The sequence below is a fragment of the Falco punctatus genome (genome assembly GCF_963210335.1).
Source record: "Falco punctatus genome assembly, chromosome: 3".
NCBI lineage: Eukaryota > Metazoa > Chordata > Aves > Falconiformes > Falconidae > Falco > Falco punctatus.
In genome coordinates, this window is record NC_137582.1 from 94492709 (window position 1) to 94520433 (window position 27725).

General features: G+C 43.5%; 1 protein-coding gene across 1 annotated transcript in view; it reads left to right on the forward strand.

Moving 5' to 3' along the window:
* The window catches only part of BMP6 (bone morphogenetic protein 6), a 99464-nt gene that overhangs the window by 44387 nt on the left and 27352 nt on the right, over positions 1-27725 (forward strand). The gene's annotated exons all lie outside the window — the stretch shown is intronic.

Sequence of the window (27725 nt, forward strand, 5' to 3'; positions counted from 1 at the left end):
AACTTTGGGTTTGCTATTTTTACTGAGTTTTGCCACCCCCAGCCCCATGATGGGTGAGGGTCTGGCCACCCCTGACTGCAGAAGGTGGTGTGAGGGGAAGAGAAGTTTGGGCTTGGTGCACCCAGAGCAAGTGGGAAGGTCTGCTCCTCCTGCTGTTCTCCTGTACCTGCCGTGCCATGTTTGTTCCTGGCTGTCTTGGTGGGTCAACAGCCAAACCTGGGGTTGCAGAGTGATGCTGTAGTTACTGGGGGCGTTTTTCCTTTGCCTTGACCATAGCAGGCTCTTGTTTTAGCAGCAGTTTTTCTCATAGGTGAGACGGCCATGACTTGTGGAGGGAAGGTGTGTACCTTGACTAAGGCTGGACCTTGGCATCCATCTTACTTTTCCCTATATCAGAATGGCCAGACATCTCTGCTTTTCAAACCTAGGTTACAATTGCTATGGGACACTTTGATTTTGTTTTGTTAAATCCTTGAAAGTTTTTTTTTGTTGTTTTTTAGGGGTTTTTATTTTTTATATATATAAATTACATATATAAATAATGTTAATTTTTTTACTGGGTTTTTTTTGTTGTTGCTAGACCTAAGTTGAGCCCTTTGCCATTGGTTTTTGCTATGTTGAAACCTGATGGAGAGATACCTGTGAGAACTCACCCTGTGAAGCTGTTTTTTGCCTGGTTGAGTCTCAGTGCTTCTTAAGGAGAAGCAAATCTAGGTGCAGGGAAAATTTTTTCCCCTTCATGAACATCTTAGGAGTAAACTTCACTTTCAGATGCCCCTGTACAACTATGCCTGTGGCAAAGTGGGGCAGAGTCTGGGCTTTGATGCTGTGATCTACTATGACTAAATACTGAGACAGGGTACAAATGAATTTTTCCAAGTCATGTGTTGCCTACATACTTATTTTTCTAACATACTCTCCAACAGTTTTAAGAAATGGCTGAAAAGGTCCAGCACAAAGCCAGAATATAAGTTTATTGTTACGCTACTGTTGTTCAGGCAATTTAGAGTAAAACACTACATGTACTTTGGAAGAGCCAAAATAAATATTAGGACTTCACACCTCACTTCCCTTCTGCAGTTGCTTTGCATATCACCAGCGGTAATGAAGGAATAAAACTTACAGATAGCCACCTCCCTGGAGTGGCTTCCAATGCGCAAACAGAATTTATGGAGGTGGCTTGCTCAGGAAACTTACTTTCTCTGTGGCAGATACTGCAACCAAGTCACAGAATGGTAATGATGTTGCTGAAGACAATCCCTATGTATTTTGACAGCAGCTTCAGAACCCCCCCCTATCTAGTCGGGGGATTATCTTAATCTGAGTCAAGAGATACTGCTGAGAATTTGCAGGAGGCAAAAGCATTTGGGGTGGCTTTGTTTACTTCAGGCGGCTAAAGAGGGGTCATGGACAAATTCCACTGATGGTCTAATTACAGAGAGTATCCAGAACAAGTCAGTGCAGATGCTGTGTGTGGACCATGCCCTGAGCCCTCTGATGTGAATGGACATGGCTAACAGGGTCACTCTTCTGTCTGGTGGTCATCCTGGGAGCGCTCTGTCCTGCACCTGGGGAAAGAAAATGGTGATAGAAACACCAGGGAAGCAGCACCTGAGGATGGAGTTAGGTTAGGAGGTGCCGTTCTTGTTTGGAGGAGGCACAGGAAGGTGCCAGGCGTGGAGACCTGTGTGTTGCTGCTGCCTCTAACCCCCATGGTTTGCAGATTGTATCACGAGGATGTGGCCAAAATATTAGGTCGTCAGCAAATCAGAGATGATTATGAGGAACGTGACAAGGCATAAATCACGTGGGGAGGTTCGAAATGTGAGTAGCCTTTCAGATGCTAGTGCAAACTGATGGATTGTGTTCATAAGCAGAGCGGTAAGGCATAGCCAGTCAGAAAGGGGGGATGGACAATGCTCAAAGATGGTGCCGAAGTAGTTTTATATTCTGTCAGGGCAGGAGGCAGATCTTCTTTGTCAGTAAAATTTTATTCGAGAAAGAGCCTTGTTCCAACTGGTGAAAGGGCCAGCATCGTCCTTCAAGTAATTGTATCCACCACAAAAGGTTTTTGTGTGTCAAAGGAGCCTGACCCGATTCATCAGGTGGGTGAGGGGCTTCTTTAATTGTTCTGAAATGATGGGTTTGGTGATAGACATGGAGAGTAATGATGTTAGGCTTGGCTAATCGCAGGCTTTCTGAGTAGCAATTAACATGTCAGAAATGTAGTTATGCTTGAGGGAAATGCTGAAACTTTCCTTGCCTCCTATTAAGAAAAAACCAACTACAAATGGAAGTCTCCTGTAAACTAATGCAAACAATCTATATGGCTTCAGGAACCTGTTTGTCAGTGGCGTGACCCGATCGTTGCCTGTCGGGAGATGGCTGTAAAGAGGGCTGCCAGCGGCTCTCGGTCTGCTCGTACTGAAAGCGGAGATCACGCTGTGTGTATGAGGCTTCTTAATACCCCTGGCAGCTGCAAGAATTTCCAAGACTATAAAAGCAGCTTATCTCCTGAGGAGGAGAGCCCCCTCACCACCCCACCCCCCTCCAAAATTAGACAGATTAACTTCCTAAGAAATGGAGAGTTATTCCACCCCAAACCTATGCTGCTCATTCAAGCTAATCTCTGGAGGGCTGAAAAGCCTCTTGTCTGTGATTGGAATCATATGATAAAGCCTTGCTTGCTTTCTCTTTTATTGTGCCAAAAACTTTGTCTTGCTTTTGATCTAGCTAAGAGCTGAAGTGGCTTTTAGTGTGTTTATGTGTGTTTTACAGAACATTTTAGGACAAGAATATTGGGTCTTGTTTCTGGGTTTCTGGCATGGTATCTCCCTGTACCCCGCAGTGGTGTTCTCCTCGGGCATCTGCTGTACTTTCCACATCCCAGTGATGATTAATAGCACCTCCTGGGGGGCTTCTCCACTGATGCTGGGGGATTTTTCAGACCTGGGGCAGAATGCAGACTAAACAGGGGAGTAAAGTGATCTTAATTTGCAGATTGTATTCCGCAGGCTGAGGAGAAGAGAATGGTGTAGGCCACTGTGGTGCTGACTCCCCTCTGGCATCCTGGCCCCATGCTGGGGGTGACACTCGTCTACTGCTATACTCGGACATGACCTGCCAAAATACTATTAGTAGACACTGAATTGTACTAGCTGCACAGTAATCAATAGATGGAATGAATAAACTGTGCCCTGCTCCTCCCTGTAATCTGCTAATCCTTGCCTGATGGACACTGAGTTTACTTCTGAAGAGGTCTAGCTTTGGCATAGATATGGTAAAGGCTATAAATGTTATTTTTTTTCCCCCAAAAGACTAACTTTCCACTTTAGTAAATGCTTGAGAGTCTTACACATCCAAAATCTCTGACAGATTTTTTCCAAGGAGCAAGCAGCCTTTCCTCCTCCCACCCAAAAAAAGTCCCAAGGAAAAAAAGAAATCTTTCCAATGTTCAATACATCAGAGTTGTACAAGTGCAACTGGCCCTCAGCACACAGGTGAAGTTTATGCTCCCTGGGACTGAATCCTCATTGCTGTGCAGAGCTATAGCAGATAGACTTTGCTTGGACAGGCAAAATGGCATTTCAGAAGGAGGAGGACTTCTTCCACGCCGTGTTTGCAGTGCTGATGCCAGATGCTGATGCTGAGGTGTCCCCTGTGCTGCTGCAGCTGTGGGTGGCAGTGGTAGGAACCTGTCTTCCTATGCTGGCTTGAAGAGCCTCTGGTGGGCTTATGGCAGAGCCTGAGTGTGCTGATACTGGGCTGGTGCTGGGGGAAGCTGAAGGACATGATGTGGGCTACAGACCTCCCCCCCCAGTTGGTTACTATGTGGTTTCCCAGGGTGCACTAGATGGGTACCACTCCTGCTTTGTTTATTGCTGGCTGAGATTGAGGGTCCTGGGAAAAACGTGTCCCTGAAAGCCCTGAAGGGAGGAGGACAAAAGGAATTGCAGAGCATGTGGTTAGTTGAGCACTTTTTAATTTGGGAACATCAAGGCAGACTCCCAGGCTCTCTTCTGATAAGATGAAACGCTCTAAACTGTGTCAAAAAATGAGGCTTCCAAAAACATCTGAATTTGGATCGCGGCTCGAACCTTGGCTCCCTTGTGACCTTATGTAAATCATGTAATCTCCCCTAAGAAACATAAGGGGCCTTGCCCTTTGAACTGAGGTTCTTGGCTCATCCCTCTGCTGGCTTTCCTGTTGAACTCCTGGAAGCCATTCTTGTTTGCCGTCGGGTTGGGGAACTGGCTGCTCTGTCTTCGGAGTGTTGCACAGAACAATGGGGAAAGATTCATTCATTCATCTGAAAGATTGATCTCGTTTCTGTCACAACTAAATTTTTGCCTTCCTCTTTTTTTTTTTTTTTTTTTTTTTTTTCGTTTGTGTGTGTGCCTGTCTTGCTGGTCTAAAGTCTGGGTGAGTGAGAATTCAAAGCCTGCTTAGCGAATGTCACATGAGGAATAAAGCATCTTGGAGTAATGGTATTAATTTCCTGCACCTTGGGAAAACATGTTATCACCCATTGAGCATCCTGAAACTCTTCTCTGTACCAGGAGAGTGTCTGCCTCACTCACTTCATTTGAAAAAAACACAAATACAATGGGAGGCTTTTCACACTTAGTCTGTATGTGCACCTATTTGTATCATTCAGAAGCATTGTTTTTTTAAAAAACCTTCACAGTTTTCCATTAATTGATCAGAAATATGGTAATTAGCTTTTCTTGCACTGGGTTTTGTTTCCTCCATCACTTCTGTGAAGGTCAAAAGGGATGTTAGGGTGGCTGCTGTGGTGGAAGCTGTCACTGAGGGCTTCTCTTTTTTTCTTTCTGTGATGATTGTAAGAACTTCGTGTTTGTTAAAACATCTGTGGCATTTAATGCCCTATTGTTTTCCCGCTTTGCAAGCAGGAAGGGAGAAATGTATATTTTCCTTTACAACAAACCAGCCTTTGTCAGATGCTGGCTCACTTGGCCTTGGTGTGCTGAACTGCTACAAGTGAGTTCATTGTAAAGGTCTCTAACAATGCATAGTTCATGCCTCATGTTTTTTGGATTATGAAATCATATACTGATATACAGGTATGAGAGGGGCTCTGCATCCATTCAGCACAGGTGAGATTGTTATCGGGCAGTAATTAGCTTGAATAGGAGACTGGATTTAACTGTTTCCCTGTGGTAACTTTGCACAGTGCAGACATTGAGATGCTAATATTTTTTGCATTACATGGGTTCCTTTTCTTCTCATAGCTTATCTCTGTTTTAAATGGTTCCAAATAGATGGCATTTTAATTGTGCAGATGCATCGGATGCTCTGGAATGAAACTAGATCTTTCCAGTGAGGGTCATGCTGAAGTTTTCATGTAATGAGAATGACTGTGAGTCAATTACTTGATACTTCATTATGATGAAGGAAAACAAACAGGGCATCAACAGTGGGTTTAGCACTCTTTGTTTCAAAAAGAAACTTGCAGAACCATTTAAGGCAAAATTAAATCCCAGAGAGGATCATCAAAGGGCTCAAATGAGAGCATAAAATACTGTACAGTGAAAAATGTCACAAAAGCTTCAATGCCTTAGATATGTATGTGAAAAATTTCAGGCTGAGCCTTCCCACACTATGGGAGGTCATCAAGTAAAGCAGAGTTAGCTCTGTTTATCTCCAGGCAAAGCGACACATGACTTCACTTGGGTTTTAGTCTCATTACTGCTGAAGTGTGAAGTGTCAGGTTAAAAAGACTACACGCTTTTCACCCATAGGGATTGCTCTGTTTTAATGGGTCAGGTCAGTGCTATGGCTCAAAGCATTGCAAACGATTAATGTTTAATACATTTTAAAGTTAAGTCCTTGAGAATACAAAGTTAACCCTGTGGATGTCTGTGATTAGAACTTTTGATATTCACCCGTTTCAGGGAATACAGCGTGTCATTACTGCTGGCAATGGAGAGCTGAAACAAAACTAGAACATATTTTTCTTAAACCCTATTGTTCTTCACAGAGTGGTCCTGGCAATCTGTGCTCTTGCATCCTCAAAGATTGCCAGGATGAATTATGTTACACAAACATGTCAGTCTTGGAGTATGAGGACAGCAAGTGTCCCATCTAGGTCAAGCAAGAAAGTGCTATTTTCCCTCAAGAGTTTCCCATTACTGACTTTACCTTCCACATTCCTCATACTGCATACTGAAACTTTAAAAAATTCCAAAACCCCCAAACAAACAAAAACCCACCTCAAACCAAATACCCCCCCCAAAAGCCTCTATCCAGAAGGGCAGAGATTTCTACCCCATATTCTTGCAATTTTTGTGGCAAAAGTTAGCAGACAGAATGTCCTGCTAATGCCCACAGGTTAAAAACACCTGAGGCTTTCCAACATACCACACAGTATCTCTGGTGGCTTTTGATGTCGTAACTGTAGTGGTGGATGTCTAAAATGAATAATGAAGAAGAATTCTGTGTGTTCTTGTATCTTGTCAGCAGTATTACTTCTGTGGTGGTTTATCATGCCTTGTTGAGTATTAATTCAGAAAAGACTGGCTAAGAAACTGCTTAATATATTGCCTTTTTTGGAGTGGCATGAGGACAATTTGCCAAACTCATAATTTTAAAGGAATGCAATAGTTTGCAGTAGAAAATCGAAGAGGAAAAAATTTTTATGGTGGCAACATTCTTCATTCAGAACTTTATTTTTTTTTTTAACCTAGAATACTGGCACATTTCTTTCAGAAAGGCATAGATAATGTCAGTGTTGATTTCTGTGGCTGTATAAAACAGTGGGATGATGAGTTAAATTAGTGTATATTAATTTGTGGCTTTTTATATGGTTTAGTAAAAGGAAACATGATTAATTAAATGTCTTAAAATTTAAGATTAACGTTCTTCTAGATGTATCATCTGTCAGGGTTCTCTCATGGCTTTTGTTGTTCCTGTGTTGAGTGCCAGAGGAAGTATTCTGATCAGCAAGGCTTAATGGAGGGCTGTTTCTAAAAGTGGATTATGAATCTCGTAAATCTTTGTTTTGGAGACCTTTTCAGTGTCTTGCAGCTGAAGCCAGCGTGTCACAATCTGTTACTCTGAACTAAACGCAACGAATAGCTCAGTTGAGGTTCTGGTTTTGAAATTTCATTTTATTTTTTTAATTGAACAGTTGTTCTTAGGAAACGGAAAAGCTAAGAAAGATGTTGATATTTCCCCCTCACCACCGGCACTAGAGTTGTCTATTTTTATTTACTTTGAGAGACAGGGAGAATTGGACAATTGGCTGAACCACAGTAACCAGTGTCACCCGTTTCTCATTATTTCTGATGCTTCCTTAAACTTCTGAAATCTTGAGACCGTCAAGAAAGCCGAGAGTCATTTCTTTTGAAAACCACACAGACTCTGGCAAGAATTCCAGTGCTTTCAAGCAATGACAGGATATACACTGTCATCTTTGATCCATGCACTGGGAAGGGCTTTGTCCCCTACCCCATCCCCACCCTCCTTCTCCTTGCAGTTTAACTTGGGCTGTCAGAAGTGGTTTCGGTGTATAACCCTTTGCAGAAAGAAATAGATCGGCATGCCCTCAAGCACTAATTTGGGGGGCAGTCCCCCCAAAAATGCTGACAATCCTTATGTTTGCATCCTAGCTTATCTTGCTAGGCTGTGAGATGGAGCTCTTTGTAGCAGATGAGCCATCCTGAGGAGAAGTGGAAGAGCAGCTCTCGAGTTGGGAAAAGAATGCACAGCATGGATGTTGTTTTTCTTTGTGGTTGGGTGCAGGCAGAAAAGGATGAAAATGTGGTTCGGAAATCAAATGCAGACAACCGCTGTTCTCCTTGGAGGACTGCACAGAAGGCGTGTATGTGCAGAAGGCACTGCTGACCACTGGCCACATCCCACCCACCACCCATTAGGGATTTTCAGAATCCATAAGCAAGCCAATGGCAAAATAATTTTATCTTTTTTTTTTTTTTTTTTTTTCCTGGGGGGCAATGTGTTGTGAGTATCTCTTTTAAGCTTTTGCAGCTGGTGAATTGCGTTTATATCTGACCTTGAGGTTTCATCTGGGCTGGGGTGTGTGTGTGGTGAGTGGGAATAGTAGGAAAAGGGTCAATAGACAAAGAATGGGGAATTTATGCTGGACATTTGAAAGCTCTTTCTGGGCATTTAAACTATTTGTAGACCTAAACCTTGGATTCAGCTGCCCTTACGGAAGGGGTTTTGTTGTCTCTCTTTTCACTCCACTCCCAGCTCTTTAAGTCCAGTAGCATAAAGTTTTGAAAATACTGTACTGAATAGTCACAGTCTTAAAAGGCTTTATTTCAAAGCGTCGTTGGCTGTGTCTAGGCAGGTGGCTTAACCCTGTTCAACTCTAACACATCATATGTGGAAGCATGTGTCTAAGTCACTTAAAAGTTGCATTCAGAGCTTGAGCTCTGGCCCCCTTGGAACTGGGCCAGTGCTCCCAGTCCATCTCCTCACTCACAGCATGCCATGTGGTTGCACAAAGCTGGCAGAGCCTGAGCACCTGCCAGTCACGCTCAGCTTGCATGGACACTGGTGTGTCTGGTCAAGCCTGTGGAAGTGGAGTAGACTCTTCCATCAGTCCTCTCATTAGCCTTGCCCATGTGTAAAAGAGGCCAAAATTCCCATTTTCCCACCCAGAAGCTTTGCACAGCTCTGTTGATTCTGTTTGGTGTGCTTTTCAACTGGCTTTTATATATAATGTAAAAAAACCTTTTCTCTTTGTCCCGCTATTCAAAGCTAAATCTAATGTGCAGAAGTAGTTCATGTTTCCAAAAATCTTATTCCATTGATGAACAACTTTGCTTGGTAAGGAAAAGCAGCCAAGACCTTGCCCCTGCTCTCCTGGTGTTTCAGGGGAATGTGCTGGGAGTGATTAGAGAACCCATAACTTGTTTCCCTCTCCAACTTTTCGGGGTGCTAGAGATAGAGGCACGCATAATCACCTTGCAGTATCTCACCAGTGGTCTCTGACAATGCAGTATACCAGTGATCTGATGCATGTAACAAGAATGAAGGCAAGATTTAACTTATTTTTTAAACAATTGTCTTAATCTCCTGTTTGAGGAGGTAAGAGTGGTGGATGGGTTATCTGCCATGGAGACTCTTCTTGCTTCCTGATGAAGACAAGTGTCTATTGCCTGGAGTTAGTATAGCACCGTTTGTCAGCTGGATACAAAGGCATGCCCTTCCCTAGATAACAGCTGGTGGCATGGAGGACCTAAGAGCTTTAAGACGTGGATGCAAGCTCGACATGCAAAAAACCAGTGAATTTTTAACATCCGTGTAGACTTACCTATTACCAGTCTCTCATCACCAAAATGAATGGAAGCATTTATACCCCATCCCACTGCTGTTTGGTTTAGTGAGTGTGTGTGTGTGAGAGAGCAACGGACAGTACCCTGCGAAAGAGATAACTTGAGTGGAGGGTGCAAGAACCAAATGTACAAAGGTTCACTGAGGTCAGAATTTAAAGGCTGGAGCGTGAACGTCTGCTTACTCAGGCAAACATGGTTGTGGGTCCTGTCCAAAAGAAAGGAAGTGGGAAGGCAAAGATTTTTTGGGAAGTATTGAAGATTTGCTTCAACAGCTCTTTTTGGCAGGGATGGTACCGGCAGTGCTTGCAAGGGACCTGCAAGTACTTGGGGCATTTCCCACAGTGGAATTAAACCAAGTGCTGGTTCATCTGCGCCCTGTGGGCAGCAGGGAAAGCTCTGACTTCAGGCAGCTTACATGAGGGAAGGCAGTCACTGGTGTACACAGTGTTTTGAGTCAATGGCGAAGATGCAGCCAGTAGGCAGGAGAAAGAAATGAAAGAGCTGCAGCACATCTGTGGTTGTACTACTGCATATAGTGGTCAAACGAGAGGGAGGGTTTAATTCCTTTGTTAACGCACCTACACTTGATACTTGATGATACCATCTGCTTCTGTGCTCTTTCCTGGTTAGAAAACACAGTCACCTCTACAGTACAAATTAGGAAATGGTCTGAAAACACATTTTTTACATTGTTACATTTGTCACAGATAAAGGTGTAGCAAGTGCATGCATGTATACTAAATGAGCAGTGGAAGGTAGATGTTTAAGAGGTTAAATAGATTTAACAGATTATGCAGTTTTTGATCATGTATTTACTACTCTTTCTGAATATCTGTTCCTGTACCTTGTGATGTGGGTGCTGCTTCCTGCAAATGCAAAAATGCTGTTACAATTTTCTGCTATCTATAGGAATGCAAAATGAACTCTAAATAAATGGAAACTTTCTATTACCTATGTAGACCAAAAAGCAGATGTCAGTTTTTAGTTGGTGGAGGTGAACAGCCAAATAAAGTTCAGCCAATTTTACTGGGAAATGAGGAAAATCAAGTAGAATATTTTCCAGCATTAAATTGCCTTACTTGTCCAGCATGCTACTGGTATTTAAAAATATAGATTTATTACAGATGCCAGCAAAATATTTCGTCTTGTAGAGAGAAGAGCATTGTGAGGGAAGCTGCAAAATAATTTACATTCTAGTTTCCCAAGGTCTTTCCAACGTATTTTTTTAAAAACCCAAAAGCAAATAGACTTGTGTTAGTTTTTATGTCAGAAGCAAATACCTGCAATTGGTCAAATACCTCAGAGAGGTTGCTTTGTGGAAAGGGGTTTTCACAAGACTCTTAACAATGACTTAAGAGTGGAAGGGGGTTTTCACGAGACTCTTAAGCTCCCTATTGCTGGTTTGTGAAAGTCCTGGCTATTACATGAGTTAAATAATTTGGCCTACAGAGCTTTTAGCTGAGGGACTGTTTTGACTGCAGTACTTCAAATAACTTGAGTGTTGGGTATGGTTTTGGTTGAGCCTTCCTGCGCAAGCAAAGGCAAGACCGTCTCTGTTTCTGGTAACTGTTACAGCACAGCTGAGGTCTTTGTGAATTATCTGAAATGGCTTAAGTGTACCTTTGGATTCTGTCTGATAAAGCAACAGCCTTTGGTGAAACCAGATGGGTTTCCCTGAGCTCTTTCTCTTTGCATGCTCTAACCTCTCTTATGGGCGGTTTCATGCAACATGATGCAAGCGCTGTGATCCACCTCTGTATCGCCCAGGGTTTGCATAAAGCTGGTCTTAAACTGCTGAAGAAACCCTACCAGTGTTTCTGGAAAGGATGTTTTTGGGTGTATCCATAAGAGGACATGCACGTGGTGCTCCATGCACCTCCGTCTAGAGGACTAACCTGTCCTAGAGGTGGTGATGATATTTCTATCTGCTGTTATATCAGTGTCTCAATGCTGTTAAATGTTTTGGACAAGGGACTGGTGCTGTTTGGGGGGAGCTGACCCCTACAGCACTCTACCTCTCTGCTGATCTGCTCTCCCTGTAGGGGTGGGATTCTCTTCAGTGGAGAGAGCAGCCAAGGGAGCACCCAGTGCTGCAGCTAGGGTCACTGATGGGATTGGGTAGGCATTCTGGGACAAAATTTTGTTTTCTGCTGAAAAGTACATTTTTGTTTGAAATACAAGTATTTCTCAGGAGCAAGCTGATTTCATTAAAAATATAATCAGTTTTACAACTTCAGAATAAATTGAGGTGAAATTGGGCCATTTGTATCTTTTTATCTAGTGATTTCTGTTTTCTTGCAAGTTTGAGATTCTTTGTACTTGTTAGCATGAAACTTGCTTCAGTGAAACATAATTTCAGTATTTTCGGTTCACAAGTTCAACTTTGTGATCCTTTGGTTCCAGTGTGATGTTAAACAGCATCCACTCAGGACTGTTGATGTTTTGGGAATGGAAGCTCTGTTTCTAGCCCTATCATAATCCTTGGCTTTTTAAGATCACTAGGTGTGTTCTTGTGAGCTTCAGCTTTTAATGCTTTTCTGTAAGACATCTAAACCGTGGTGGTATCTGTAAAGTTTGTGAAGCATTAATAATAAGAATTATTCAGTAATATTCCCCATTGAAGCTCTGTTTTCTAGTGATGTGGAAATCAAGCAAGACCATAACTCTCCTAGCAAAGGTGGCTGCTTTGGAAGGGATTCGGAGAGGCAGTTTCTTGCTGTTGCTTAATACCAGTAAGTTTGAGCTTGGAAGGTGTATCTCCTTGTACAAGGAATGCAGGGTGGAGAAACAGGTAATATTTGCTGTATTCTGAATGGAACATGCGTCTGTCCAAGAAGCTTTTGATTCAGCCCATATTGGTTATCCTTTCAAGAACACCCAGATTTATGAAGAAAACTACTCCATGTCAGAAATTACAACAATAAAGCTGTGCGTACAACAAGTACAAGTCTTTGAGGAAGAATATAGCGAAAATGCACGCCACGGCTTTACCTGAGCTGTACAGAAATGCAGCTTTAGCCTCTTCTCTTGTTCTGCATGTAGGATACCATTGGTATCCTACATATTGGTGGCAACATGGAGCACGGAATGTGTGTGTGGAAGCACAGTTGGCTATTTGTGTATGTCAGCAGATAGTAATGTTAAAGCCTGTAACTGTCACGTTAATTTTTCTCAGTTTTTATTTTGTATGTTTTTACCTGTTTTGATCCTGTTTTTATAGAACTCCTGAGGTCCTGCTGTAATGTGGGTAAAGTTGCTATCACAGAAACAATCTATAGAGTTGTTTTATTTTACAGTAGCAAAACTGTTTTTTATTCAAAGTGAATCAACTTGTATGTGATTCCACCCTTATATAGGTATTAGTTTGTAAAGTTTACCGGTGCACATACTGCTGTTAGCAGTGTAACCAAAACTAAAGAGCCCTAACAAATCCTAAACTTGCCTTAATTTATGGACTTTATTTATAGACTAGCTCATATTTGCCTTTTCTCTATTCCATCAATTCTGAAAGCAATGTCATTTTTAAAATGGATTTTAACAGGGAGCAGGGGGCAAAATCATGGGCTTCTTGGAGATCTTTTGCAAACGTAACTGTAAAGCTGCTGCAAATATAAAACTAGAAGAGGGAGGTGAGAAAAGACTCTTCACTCTGTTTCTTTGTTCTTTATCTGGAAAAGTGTTGGAGTGGGCTTTCCAGGGTGCCTTGGGACTAGTGACCATGGGCTTTGGCCAACACTGAGATTGGAATAGTGTTTGCATGGTCTGGCCCTGCTATGGAGGGAAAGTGGTGACCGTAGGGGCTTGGTAGCTTTGTATTGAATAAGGAAAACAAGAAGTTTGCTTAATTTGCAGATCATTCAAATAATCTGATTGCCCATGGGAAGGCAATTTCCTTGAAAGGTGCTGAGCAGCAGCAGTCTGTGTGCTGAGATGGTAAGGCAATTAGAGACAGGGGAGAGGAGCTCCCATGCCAGAATTTAGATTTTAGTATCTCTTCAAAGGCTTTCCTTCGCACTTCCTTGCGTGCAGAGGACAGTTAACTTCTTTTTAAAAGAAATTGTCATACTGCTTCAGATACCTGTGTAAAGACCTTGATGTTTACGCTGGGTAATCTGACAGTACCCAAACAGGATTTATTGGTGACACAGCGAGCTAAATCAAATATATGACTGCGGTAAATCACAGGTGATAGTAACCTTATCTCAGCTTGGCCAGTCCATCAGTTATCAGTCCACTGCACATGCCCAGTGCCTTTTTGGGTGAGATGCAACTTGGGTAGGTTTTATGGCAAACAGTGCATTGGAGATGCAGGGTAGCTATCCCAGCTGTTGTTGCTGTGCTGGTGCTGCTCTTGCCACCATGAACAGCTATGAAGAAGCAGCAGAAAGACAATGGCAGAGGAAAAAAAACTTATCATAAAATTGAGCCATAAATATGATGTTAAAATATCTACTCAAGAAGGTTTGTGTCAGTTTTTCTGTTGTTGAGCATCAGCTTTGTTTGTATTTATAATAAAATCCTGCCTTTGAACGTAAATATAGCTTCCCACTAAGAATTTCTCATAGTAGGGTTTTTTTCCCTCTAACTGAAAAAAAACCCCAACCAACCCAAAATCCAGAATATTAAGAGCATAATTACGAAAAAAACCACATTTCTAATGGAGATATTAGAAAATATATTGTATTTACCAGTATTTTTTCAACTCTCAGGCCTTATCTCAGTGCCTACAGTAGAAGCAGAAAGTTCTGTTTCACCCAGAGTCCTTCTGGCTCAGCTTAAAGCGGAGTTGCTGAAGCTTTTGATTTTTTCCACATGGTAAAGGCAGAAACTTTGTCTTCGTCCCATAGAAAAGGTTCTCTAATGCTGGATGGAAAGATCTAACACTTCGAATGGATGATATCCTCAATAAGATAAACGTTCTATCTAAAATATTTTCCAGCTCAGATTTTCCTCTGATGGAAAGATATTGAGTGATTCTTTCCATGTGTTTGGGTAACAGGGTGAGAAATAATGTTGCTAGAAACTCTTCAGGATCTTGAAATACAAAGGCGTTATTATTCGTGTTGGGTTGGGTTTTTTTTCATGTCTTCGGATGAAAAGCGTGGGTCAGAAAGAGTCTGCGAGGTTATATACATCAACACCTCACTGAGACATCAAGCATGTGGAATTCTATATTGCAGTGATTATGCTTTAAAGAATGCCTGAAAGAATTCTCCTCAGCTACCCAGACAAGTGCAGGTATTATCAGGTAGTCACAGGTCTTCAGAAAACAAACAAAAAAGTCCACCAAAAAAACCCTCATTGGAGTTGGCCTATTTCCTGTAATTTTCTAACTAGTGTAAAGTAGCCAAAATCTGTGGTCTAGACTGGTTTGTTCTGCAGATTTTTTTTCTTTTTCTTGGGGATTTACAAACCACAGAGAGTTGGAATGGATCAGAATAAATATTTGCTCATGCACCTACTGATTAGGGCTTTCAAAGTCCCCAATCTTGTTACAACACACATGTGAGCATTAGCATTCACGTAGGTTAGGTAAATAGAAGGGCTTTCCTCTCTACCCGCTGCTCCTCCGCCTCAATTGCAGTTTAATGGAGACAGCACTTTAAATGTGGTGTGTTTTTCTTTTGGTATCCCGCAGTGTTTTCTGCCTGGCAATTCTCTGAGAGACTGTTATTGTACCAGAGAGTACATTTTTTAGAATCCTTTTTATCCCCCTCCCTTAATATCAAGCATATTATTACTCATCTTGGAGCGCTTCATCACTGCTGTTTCTGGGTTGGAGATTTCTCCAAGTATGATAGCAGCTGCAGCTAATAACATCAATTATACAACATTTAGGTTCCTGTTCTCCTGTTTCAACTGGAGAAAGTTCTTTACTAGGACACGCCATATAATTGTCCTTTTTCTGCATGCAAACAGCATATAACGCTTTAGCCTTGCTGTCTCTACACGGGAACAACAGTAAAAACGTTCACTCATGTGAGCCACAACCCGACTTGTTAGGGTGGTTTAGTGTGCAGGGGTAAAAATGTTGTACTAAGTGTGCATTAAAAAGGAATTTGCTTGTCAGATAGCCCTACTGGTAATGTGTGCGTGTTGAGGTGCTAACTTGATCAAATTTTCTAATGGTTGATGGTTTTCTTATTAAAACACAAACAAAAAATGACTAGGAGTGGCAGCTGTCTCCCTGGAGTCATGCTAACACTGTCAGATCTATAGCATTACCATCCTGCAGTGACTTCTAAAAAAAGAAAAATAAAGAGATTTTAAAAGACTAAAAGAAAAAAAAGCAATTTTTTTTTTGTAACCCATGTGTTCGCCACTGAGTCATAAACTCAGATCTGTGTCTGGGCAGTTCAGCTGTTGACAACATCAAAAACACTTCAGACACAACAAAAGATAAAAGAGATAAAAGACAAATTTAAAGATGAAAATTTGGTAATAGTTGTGGGTATTTATTGAAATGGATCTCTCTATATATATTTATATTTTCTAAAATTTGGAAGTCTTGGATGTTTTTCTCCAAGGATGGCATGTGACCAGTCAAGGCAAGAGAGGAGGGCATTACTAAGAGAGAAGGAGTGGAAAAATAAAATCAGTGATGACAAGGCTGGATTGGGTGGGGCAGGGAAATGCTGGGATAGCCGAACAGCCGGGACATGAATCGCAAAGAGTGAAGATATAGAAGCCAAATGTCTAAAAACTAATTTGTGGGCAAGTGGCCTTGCTGAGAATTTTAACACCTTCTCTTTTGTTCATTTTAAATTCTGTCTCCAGGACCCTGATAATTTAAGAAAAAGGCTCAAGATAAACTGAGAGCCAGAAATGCCTATACACTGGATTGGTTTTAAAACCGGCAAGGTTTATTAATTTCCTATTTTTTAACCTGAGGACTTTTGGAGTCAATTTATGTGCTGTTACTTTAAGATCATTTGTATGTAACTTTGATTTTTAAATGCCTAGAGCCCAAAGATTGCTTTGTATATTTGGTGAAAGTGAGAGGGGGGGAAAAAAAAGAAGGGAAAAAAAAAAAAAAGTAGAACTTGGCAGAGGCTGTTGCTTTTCCTGCTGGATGTTTTTCAGGTGAACTACCCAGCTAAGCTACTGTATTAAAGTCAGGCCAACTATGTGGAACTAAGGATTATTCCACAAATCCGCTTTTAATAGTTCTTTTAATGGTGTTTTTCCTCAAGTCTTACTTTTTCCCTAGGATTTCCCACCCTGACTGGGACTCTCCCATCTTTCCCAAAGCGTTGCATCTCCCTGGCTTTTGATGGGGCTGGGCACTGTGCTCCATGGCCGGGAAGAGGAGCTGTGTCCCCCACGGGCCCGGCGCGGGGCTGCAGCCGCTGATGGCTTTATCAGATGGACAGAGACATTCCAAGTATGCTTCTGGTCACTGGGGGATATGGGAATATAAAAAATAATGAAAAAGGAAGGCTTACAGAGAAGCTGTTAGGCAAACTGAGGCTTTTTGTCAGATTTTTTTTCTTATTTAATTTTTTTTTTTAAGGGTGAAATTCTTTACCCCTACACAGATTGTTAAAGCTGTGTGATGTCATTTTCTTTTCTTTTTAAAGCCGTGTGTTGAGCAGCTGAAAGGCTGCAGGTTAGGTAAAACTATTAATGACCATTTTGTGACCTCTGCTCCAACCACCCACAGCGGCTGCAAATTTTTAGATGTCTGACGGCTGCTTGGCTCTTCGCAGCATCGTCATATTGGTCGACAGCAGATGAGATTTCAGAGGTAAAAAAGGCACCTCCCAAATCGCACCCTGCTGGCATGGCCTGTGGGCAGATTAAAAAATGGGATTTCAGTGGTTTGGTAGGGCAGGAGACCTCAGTTTTTACGATGGAGGCATGCCGGACCTCCCTCTGTTTGACTCCGGCTGCATCCCTGCTGTGGGCTGCATGGAGGGTGAACGTGCACAGGGCTCATCCTGTCTGAACCGAGGTCTGTGTGGTGCTGGGCTTACACCACGGTGCTTGCTAGGAGAAGGCTCTGGTGACATATTGGGTAGGCTTGTCCTCTTCTTCTGCTTTTCCAAGGGCATCTGCTCCTGGCGGGTGTGAGACAGGCAGCAGGGAGCTTGGGCTGGAGCAGGCATGGCTGGTCCCACATAACGTGGCTCTCACGGAGGAGCGTGAACGTGGGGCTGTGCGGGGCACGGAGCAAGGCCACAGCCCGCCTCGGCAGGGGATGTGTGCATGGTGGGGACAAAAGGTGACATAGGGCAGGTGTGGGGAGAGTGCTTTGCAAGGTGTCATCGCCTCGGAAAGAAGGACGGTTAGTTCACATTGCTGTAATTGTTGTAAAATAGCTTGGGATTTCTGTCTCTTGTTGTTTTCTTCAGTTTTCGTGGTCACAATTCTTGAGCTCTTCCCAGATGTGTTAGGGTTGCACAGCGAGAGCCCTAAGGAGTTCACAGCCCATCTGCCTTTGCTGGAGAAGACTGTGCAAGTGGTGAGACTTTCCTTCTTCCATCCCTCCTTTCTCATCCTTCACTCTCCTTCCCAGCTCTTCAGTGTGGCCCTATGAGAAGAGCACGCTGGGGAGCAGGGTTACAGACACGTTGTGGGCACTCAGGCTCCTCGGCACCTGTGGGGGACGGAGGCCATGTCTGCCTTTGCAGGTGGTTTGGCAGCCTGGCAGGAGTCAGGGTGGCCAGTGCTGGGGTTCCTTGTGTCTTCATTAAAGAGGATTTGCTTTGCCTTGTCTCCTACAGTTCCCAGGGCCAGATGTGATGCCATGCTTGGCATTTGTGTTGGTCAGAGCTTTCTGAAAGAAGAGTTCTGGTCAGACCCATGCTGTCTGGGACCACAGCCCCCCGCCCGGCTCCTCCATGGGGTGCCACAGTGCCCGGTGGGTCTCCTGCAGTGGTGGTGGCGTGCGTCTGCCAGTGGCTCTGCTGCCATCACCTCTGTGAGGCCCCATCTTGTGTCAATGAGCAGGAACCACAGCCAGCGGTGGCTGCAGCAGAAGCCCTCGGCACGCGCCCCCTCACCCTGGGCCTGAGGGAGCCTCTCCAGAACCTTCAGGGAGCCTGGCAGGGCGGCCGGGGCAGGAGGACGGGGAGAAAGGAGTGATAAATAAGGACGGTAAGAGGAACAGCAGGTTTAGCAAGGGTGCTCCAGCGTGTCTGCATAGCTCAGTGTCTTCCAAGGCCCTGGCTCCTCCAGTTGGCACAGGGGTCTGTCCTGGTGCCGTGCTGTGGCCTGGCCCCAGCAGTGGCTGAGCGCCTCCCATCCCAGTGACATGTTGGAGCTGCTTCCTCCAGGTCAGTGTGCCGAGCCTGTGGGCTTACTGCGCGGTAAATGGAGGCACCAAGGGGGAACGCACTTCCAAACCACTGCTCCTTAGGCAAATATACATGCCCAGGAACGATAATCTTTAAAACTATTCATGTTTCTTCAAACACTTCATGCATTTTCTCTCCTCAGTCTTCAGAGCTGTGGTGTCTTCTCGCCTTGACTGTCCCGGACAGCATTTGCTCTGTAGTCTCATTGAACATTGGGAACACCTTGTGGCATCTCCAGACCATGATTTTACTCTTTTTATCCCTGCCCGCACTTTCTGCCCTCCTTAGGTGAAGAGCTTCCTCCTTCCTCATGTCCTCTCTCTTCTCTGGCTGATACCAAGTCTAGTGTCCTTCATGCTCCCTCACAGAGCACCCTGCCCATTCACCAAAGCCTGCACTCTTTGGTGGTCCTTTGGTTGGGTGCTGCTTAATGCAGTCATTTTAAATTGGTAACATACTAAACATTAAATAATAAGAGATGCAACAGTCCTACATAGTGTCCACTGGAGTCACAAGTCATGTCAGCAATGCTACCATTACAGTGTGGGTGGTGTAGGCTTCGGACAGCATGATGAGCTCTGAAGTGAGGCTGACTTTTTTCTGTGTATCAGTGTCTTGAGTGCTAGATTAAACCTTTTCAATAATCTATAAAACATTAAGGGCTCTGGGCAGTATTTATACAGGGAATGATTGCATTGTGTTCAGGAGATACCTTTCTCAGCTGGGCTATAAACTGAAAAGCTGAAACCTGCCTGTGATGCTAAGAGATGAGTGCTCAAGACAAAACGAAAGCTTGCAACTTGAACTGCAGATATTAATGTTGCCTGTTTTCCTCTTTGCTGCTGGTTGATTCACAGTCTTAATGATAAACATAAAGCCTCCCCAGTGAGGGAAGCAGAGAGGGAAATGCCCATCAATTAAAAAAAACCCAAACCCTTCCCACTTTGCACAACATGGACTTTGAAATTTAGCTCAAACATGCAAGTTTGACTGCCTTAAATTCCTGTGGAAGGGCAGATAATTTTGAAAGAGAATGCGAGATAAGCCAGGCAACTGCTACACCATCTAAAAAATCCTGAAAACGTTTCCAGACCCAGTCAGTGCACGCAGGGCAGCTGCGCGCTTCCAGGGAGCTGCATGCCGGCAGTCATGCCAGCAGGAAATGCGGCGTGACCCGTGGCGAGCTTGGAGGGTGGGAAATATTGTCAGCAGGAGGTTTCCATGGCTGGCTCTAAGTGTCCCAGGGAGTTACTGTGTGGGCATGGATGCAGGAGCAAACATAAAGCCAAGGAACCAAACAGGAGCAGTAGGAGCATCCTCTTCCCTCCATGTGCATAGCTGCGAAGTGCTCCCTATCGCGTGTCCGTGCCGCTGGGCTGATAGCATTGCCTTCTTTCCCAAACGCTGGGTCTGCGTGCATGAAACCTGGCTGTGAATTAGAAATGTTTTCTGGAAAGCATAATATTATTTTAATCATAAATTATTTGGAAACGCAATACAGAAATAGCTTCAGAGCACTTCTTCCAGAGGGGTGTTTTTGCAGTCAGGGTCTTTATCAACTTCTCAGTGGGAACTGCATTAATATTGCCACAAAAATGCAAACAGTAGTGCCTTTGATAAAGCAATTTGGCATCTCTTAGGCAGAAAGATGTTTTGTTTTCCTAAGATACAACACTGTTTTCAGTGCAGGGACCTGCCGTATGTGCCAGCATATGGAAAGAAAATACTGGTTTTGTTAACATTTGTGTTTGCAAGCCGTGGGGAGGGGCCGAAGGAGGTGGCTGCCTTTGCGGTTGCAAAGCGATCTATGTTATTGCTAAGGGGACAGCACAGGAAGCCCAAAAGTGAGTGTTGGTGGCAGAGATGCCAGTGGCCTGCAGTCAGCCTCCCAGGCTTAGCTGCCCCCAGAGTGCTCTGTCAAGGGCTCTCCTCCTCCTCACCTTTGCTTTAGGTCTTGCCATCATGTGCCGGGGCAAGGCTGGTCCCCATGGCTGCCTGCCTCCCAGTGCAGAGTGGAAAAGCTTTACTGGCCATACAGTAGGCATCTTTGTGGATACTGTGAAAATGCCTTTTAGTACTTTCTGGTGTCCCATGGGTATTATATATTTGGTTAGTGCATTACTTTGATTTTTAAACTGCCTTTGGTTCAAGAATCCTGAAAGGAAGCTGTTGTGCAACTGTTATAATCTGATTTTACAAGCCGATTCCAGCTTGATTCCCAGCACAAAGAAACAAAGAAGAGCTCAGTTGTATTTTTCATCCAAAAGTAAAAGGCTTTCCTCCTTTGAAGATCTTATGTTAGTGTCTTATGTTTAGAGAGTGATTTGCTATTGTTTAAATTTAATCTCCATAATTACATTGGGATTGGATTAATGACGGGTTATTTTTCTGAGTCATTATTTTCTGGCACTCACAGCTATTGAGCACAAAGCCAGGTCTTCACTGGATGTAAACTGGCATCACTCCACTGAAGTTAGTGAAATAATTCCACTTTATATCGTGGCAGCCCAGATGTGATTATATAGCTGTTTCGAAGAAAGCACTGGTTTGAAGTTTGTTGGCCTTGAATCATCTTCTCGTTTTTAAGCTGTCTAGGCATTAACTTCCAATGGCATTATACTGATGGTGGCACAACTAGCCGTTGTCTCTAGACCACCTCAGGTGGACCCAGAAGGATCAACAAAAAGTGCAATGCCAGGTTCAACTATAAATATCTTGACTTTTTTTCTGTTCAAAACCTGCTTTTTATCCCCAAGAGTACTAGTGAGAAAAGTTCATTACTGATGTCCTGTGAGCTTTTATCTATGAGAACAACCCTTGGTCTGTTCGTTGGGGACGGTGTGCTGCAAATCTTGGGGGAGATGGCTGGGAAGCAGAGGGTCTGCTCCTTTTTTTTTGAAATGGGTTATTTTTGCTCGTTCTGCTTTTCAGAAGAGGGAGAGATCTGGGGAGACCTGCAATATAGGAGAGTGGTAGCAGGAGCAGTAGACAATGTTTTTGATGTATGGGACACAGATCTGTCACCACTGGTGGGGTGGTAGAAAGAAACAGTTTTTTTAGTGATCCTGAGGGGCTGTGTAGAGTTGCTATGATTGTGGAAGGTATTTGAAGTCGCTGGGCTGAGAGCAAGGTAGGAGAAAAGGATCTCCCTCACCGTTGTGCATGTTGCGTGGGGGAGGATTTGCTTTCAGATCTTTTATTTTAATGTCTCACCTGGCTTTATTCTATTTTAAAAAAAATTCTGGCTCACTACTTGTGAAATGGCATGCTAATGTATCTTAGTTTGGAGAATGGAAAGGTTTTGCTTTCTTTTGGGTCCTTACTGTAAAGAGAAAGTGGTCAGTCCTATTTCTAAGAAGCAGTGGATACACAATGTCGCTGCAGTTGGTTAGACTACACTTCTCTTTAGCCTGGTACCCAACTGACAGGGGCATGTACTATATGTATGTGTGGAAACCAGAGAGCAGCAATCCTTTCCCTGATGCATCCTTGCTACTTCAAGGAGCCATCTGTTTTTGCTGCTGGCCTGCTGTTCCATCTGCGGCTCCACTCAATACAACTGAACTCCTGTTTCCTTGTTAAACAGTAGAAAGTAGCTGTTGAAGCCTTTTAGTCTTCTGTTCTGCCCATTTTAAAATGTTGAACTAGTACTTTGTACTCTGCTCTTTTTTACACAGTGTTTAGGAAATACTGCTTGTTTTAGTAATAAAGGTAAGCTTTAAGCTTTAATAATAACACTGCTTCTACAGTTGCAATCATCAGGCAGTGAGGCAGGACTGTTTGGGAGACTTGGTGCCTTTTATTAGATTGACCTGGTAGATTTGGAAAATAAAGACGAGCCCACACACATATCCTGGGCATCTCTTCAGAGTAAAAAGGATGTGCTGCAGGTCCCATCCACATAGATCCCTGTGTCTGGTGGTCTAAATAAGCACTTTTTATGAAATAGGAGGCAAATTGTAAGACCCAAATGAAGACTGAGTCTTACACTGAAGGTGGACGTCCCTCAGCTTGGGTGTATGAAGGGCTTGCATGCCTGAAAGCTCACCTTGTGTCATCCCTCACCATGCAGCCGTTAGTCTTATAAAAGCACTACTAACTTCTATATTAATCCTGCCCTATATTTTGATTCTTAACTGTGTTTTGCTTCTTTTTACAGCAACTGTGACCAAGGTTGAGGGTTGGGGTTTTTAAGCTTACATAAATTGTGTCCTATGCAAACTATTGACAACTATTATTGAAGAAATTCTGGTGATGCAGCTGTGAGGTTGTAGCAGTAGATCAGTCATGTATGTACATAGTCCTTTTATTAGAGGGGACTGTTGGAGCTGTGGTAATGCTTAAAGTATTTGAGGCCTAATCCACTGCTTCATTGCTCCAGATGTGATAAATGCTGTTGACTTAATGCAGAAATTGGTGACGTAAAATGGAGAAACTGCCTCTGCGATTATTATGTAGCTATGGTGGTGAATCTCCTGTTAACAACTCCAGTTTTCAGGGGCTTTCTCGTTTTATTAGGGAGGGGGTCATGTAGTAAGGCTGAGAAGAAATTAATAAGAATGTCTTATATTTGTACTCATGCTGATTTCATGAACACTTGTGCAAAACTAGCTTTGCCTAAGCAGGCTGTGAATACTGGTTGCTGTTGCTAGAGTGTGGTTGCAGTGGTCCTGCAAAACCATGTCATCATTGGAGATCTTGAGGTGCAAAAGATTTTTCAAAAGTTTCAGCCTTGCTGCAGACCGGGTGGATGCAGAATGTCCCATCCCAAAGAATCACATCACATTCATTTGCGACCCCACTCCTTCTCTGCCCCCTCCAAGGAGCCAGGTTGTTGTGGAAATTACAATTATTTATATAGGCAGTTAATAAAAAAAATTATATTTGTAGCTCTAGGTTATGAGTATGCTTGTTAGTATTTTTTGCTTTAGGTCCTAGAGTATGAGCTAGAAACTTTCTTAAGCTACCATTGCAATTCTCACCTGAGCACCCGCCCTAACACTTTTCTCAACATCTGAGAACTGGAGAAAACCACTGAATATCGTAACACTTGGTGCTGCTGTCTAAGTGAAAATTGTGTTTCCTCGGGAAAGACTGTTGTCCTGTTATTTCTGCATACCAGTTACTTTAGATCCAAAAAGAAATGCTGAAAATATTTATGCACAGGAAGAGTTTATTTCCGTGACTGTCATTAGGGTTGCATTTTCTTTGCTCCAAGGTGTGTGCAACACAGTCAACACAGTAGGATGGTATAATTACCGAAATAGATGCATTGGGTTAATTTCTTAATTAATTTGTGTGTGTGTGTGTGTGCACAGTGTTTTTAAAGTAGTAAGCATTGTAAGCAGCGTGTTATTTTTAAACCAAGGACATTTTGTGCTGAAATTGGCTATTGCAACACTGGGTTAGAATTAGAATACACAAAATTCAAAACCACAGTAACCCTAATTTTGCCATTCTTGCCTTTTTAACTGCTTAACAATAGTGTAGTGTTTGTATAGTATATAAAAATATTTGCTAAGGGGAATGTAAAGAGCTACTGGCAGGCTTCTCTGTTAACTGTTTGTGCGTGCTCAGCCGCTCTGCTCAGAAATGAGCTGGAATGAAAACTCAAGGGCGAGTACTCCTGGTGTCCACAGCTCAGACCCTCCTTCGCGTTGCAAGCAAAGCTGCAGCCGAAGCCCTAGCTGGGATGTGGGCAGACCTGCCTGGTGGACCAGACAGTCCCTTTGGCTCAGAGGATGTATACCCGTGATGGGCTGAAACCTTGTTTGACATCTCCTTTCCCATCTTGCCCTGGTACACATGTGCCTGGATTTGTAGTCTCCAAGGAGCTACTCTAGCAGATGAGTAATATCTAGCAAATGAGTTCAGGATAATATAGTCTGACCATGAGGATGACTTTTATACGCCTGTAGTTCGTGGTATGACCCTAGGATCCCTGGTTTTGACTGACTTGGTCCTGATGTTCTAGCCAGCGCTGGGGTGAGGTTATGGGAGGCCAACACGGCTCAGGGGTGCTTGCTTTCAGCCTGCCCCAGCTGTGAGCTGCCTGATTTTTCACTGCAAGAGCTTTGTGCAGTTGGGACATGCATGTGTCCATCTTCAGATGGAAATGAGCTTTGGATTTCACATTCAGACTGACCTGAACGAATTCATGTGGAAAAAATAATAACTGGAAAGCAGCTTGAGAAATTATTTCTCCTTTTTGCTGTTGCCTTGGGTTTTGGCGTGTGCTGTCTGCATTCTGAATACAAGGTCATCTGATGCATTGTAGCATGATAGCAATGCAGACTGGGCCATCCTGGGAACCGGCAGCTCAGATCTTGCCTTTCCAAATTTTACTGTTCTAAACTTGACTTCTTTGTTAAAAATGAACAATTTCCTGGGGGTAAAAAGCCTCTAGAGAAGAACTGTTGGCATCTTATATTTTTAAGCTGTCTTGCAGAATGAAAACAGTTGATTATTAACTTGATGGGGTGACAATGAGTATATAGAACTTAAATATCTCACCACTCCCACAAAGAAAAAAAAACCACCCTCCATTGTATCATGGGAAGATACATAGCCAGAAAAACTTTCCAACTCGTTAAACTTTTATACTTGCTTCATACAGCTTAATGCAGGCTTTTTTCCATCCTGTGATGTTGTAGGGACACTTCTGAATGCAGCTGAGGAGGACACCATCAACTTAACAGTAAATCTGTTTGAACATGCCTTTCTTATAATAGAAAAAGCTGAATTACTTAATCTGAAGGATTAAAAAAAGATTTCCTTGTTTGTGTGTTTCGGGTTGTTTATTCTGCCAGGCCTGATAACAAAATCAGTCTGAGTGTTTCCCTTCTAATCAGTTTAGTCAGCTTCTGTGATTGTGTGGGGTATTCAGACAAGGACAGGGATAAAGGAAGAAAGTTTTTAAAAACAGGAAAATACTGTTGTAAATATATAGGGCAAGTTATAAACTGGGAAAGGGTACTTGGAGTCAAGCATCATACCTGCTGCTACTTTTGATTCTCTGTGGTAGATGTTTTTGGTGGGTTTTTATTTCTATTGTGACTTGTGTTTGATTTTTTTAGAAGTATGGGAAAATACTGATTTAAAGGACTAGAGTCTGGCTATATTGCTTTTAAACTGTGGTTTTTGTAGTGGAGGTGAGTGGAGGTCCAGCTGCTATAGCTGACTTGAAGTCAGAAAGGAACAACAAAAAGTGATATTTGGGCTCATCTTGAGCCTCGTGCCGGGTGGGACAGCCCTGCACTTTTCCTTGTGCGCTTGGGGAGGCCATGTCACATCTTGATGTGGGGCCATAGCTGGCAGGAAGCTTCGAATATTCACTTTGCTATTTCTCTCTGGTGTAACTTTAGTTTTCTGGCACCCTGATGGAGTTCTGCTGCTCATCCTGGTTGTGTCCTTCCCCTTGCTCTTCCTGATCCTACTTTATCATCCTCAGCCATGAGCCAGGGGAAAGCCGCCTCCATGCATCTTGCCCGCAGGTCAGCTTGTCCCTGTGATAGCGCAGGAGGGGACATGGGTTTCAGCTGGTCATTGCACCCACAAACAAGGACTTGGCAAGTTCTAAATCAAGAATTGTTGCTCCATATGCGTGTCTCTCCAAACCAGTGGATTTAGACATTCCCTCACCATTAATTACATCCTCTCATCTTGTAGCAGCAAGTAAAAAGGCCAAGTTGGGCACGTCGTCCTGCTGCAAGCAGCTGAATGAGGTTTCTGGTTGATTGGGTGTTTGCAATTTTCTGAAAGTACATGGCTGCTCTATTTTGGGAGGTGCATCCTGCAGGGCTCGCCTCGAGATGGAGAGTAACCGGGCAGCTCAGGCCCCCTCTTGGAGGGCGTACATGCAAGTGACACTAACCAGTCCTGTATTGCCAGAGCTGTTCCCAATTGAAACCAGGGGCAGGTGCTTCAAAGGGAAGCCCAGAGCACCTGTAAGTGATGGCCAGCGAGGCAGTCCCTAGGTGGCACTGGAAGTGAGCGGTACCATCGTTTGCCTTGATGCTGTCTCTGGCGATGCTGGGCATCACCACCTCATTTCTGGAAGCCATAGGTCCAGTCACCCATGTTTGTCAGTCATTTGATGTCTAAACTGCTCACACAGATGCCATGTGGGACTGCCAAAATTGGCAGCGGTGTCCAACTGTCAGCAGTTTGCAAGTTTGCCTGTTTGCCCCATGGCAGCTCTTAACGCAGTATCTTCAAGCGCAGTGTCCCACAAAATACTCAGCAGCAGTCATGTGGAGGTGAAAAGATTTCCAGGCGAGCTTCAAAGAGAAGGATGTGACTAAGTGTCTTGCAGGGAGCCAGGACGTGGACACAGCCAGATGAGGCAGCTCACATGAAAGAGCTGCCAAAGGAAAGGGAGAGGACACAGTCAAAACTGGGACTGGGGGTGAGGAGGAACAAGGAATCGGGAAAGGTAGAGGGGAAAATCTCTGTGGGCAGTTTCCAGCAGCCAGGAGACATATCTGCGGTCTGGGGAGGTAACCTGTGGGTAAAGCAACGAACCTCAAGCACGTTGGCCGCTGTTCCTGGCTCCACCACAAGCCTTTGCTGCCTGTCCTTGGACAAGTCACTCTCCTGGTGACTCAGTATCCCAGCTGTAAAATGGGGATTTCTGCCTGCCTCATGGGATGTTCTAAGGGTAGGCTCATGGATGGCTTTGCAGTTCGATGTATTAAGGTGGGGAGGTGGCAACAAAAAGTGAGGGCAAAGACAAATGTGAAAAGGGATCTGTACTTCCCTCGCTGCCTTCTCTGTATGTAATCATGTCCCTAATGATAATATAATGGTGACTTACTCGTCATTGATATATACTCCTTCAGTTGCACTGGTGGGAACAGATTTTTGGTTTTATTTTTTTTCCCCTCAGGGTTTTAAAGATGTAATGTTGTATCTTTATATAATACATTAATGTCTTAAGCAATTTCTAATAGAAAATTAGAAGAAATAACAAAAAATAAATCAAAGTCAGGCTAAACCAAGATGTCATCAAGTAAACCAAGAGAGGGTCTAGAAGTGGAGTTTGCAAAGGGAGCTTCAGAGAAAATGCAAAGCCTGAGGTGTGAAGAAAGAGGGTTTCTGG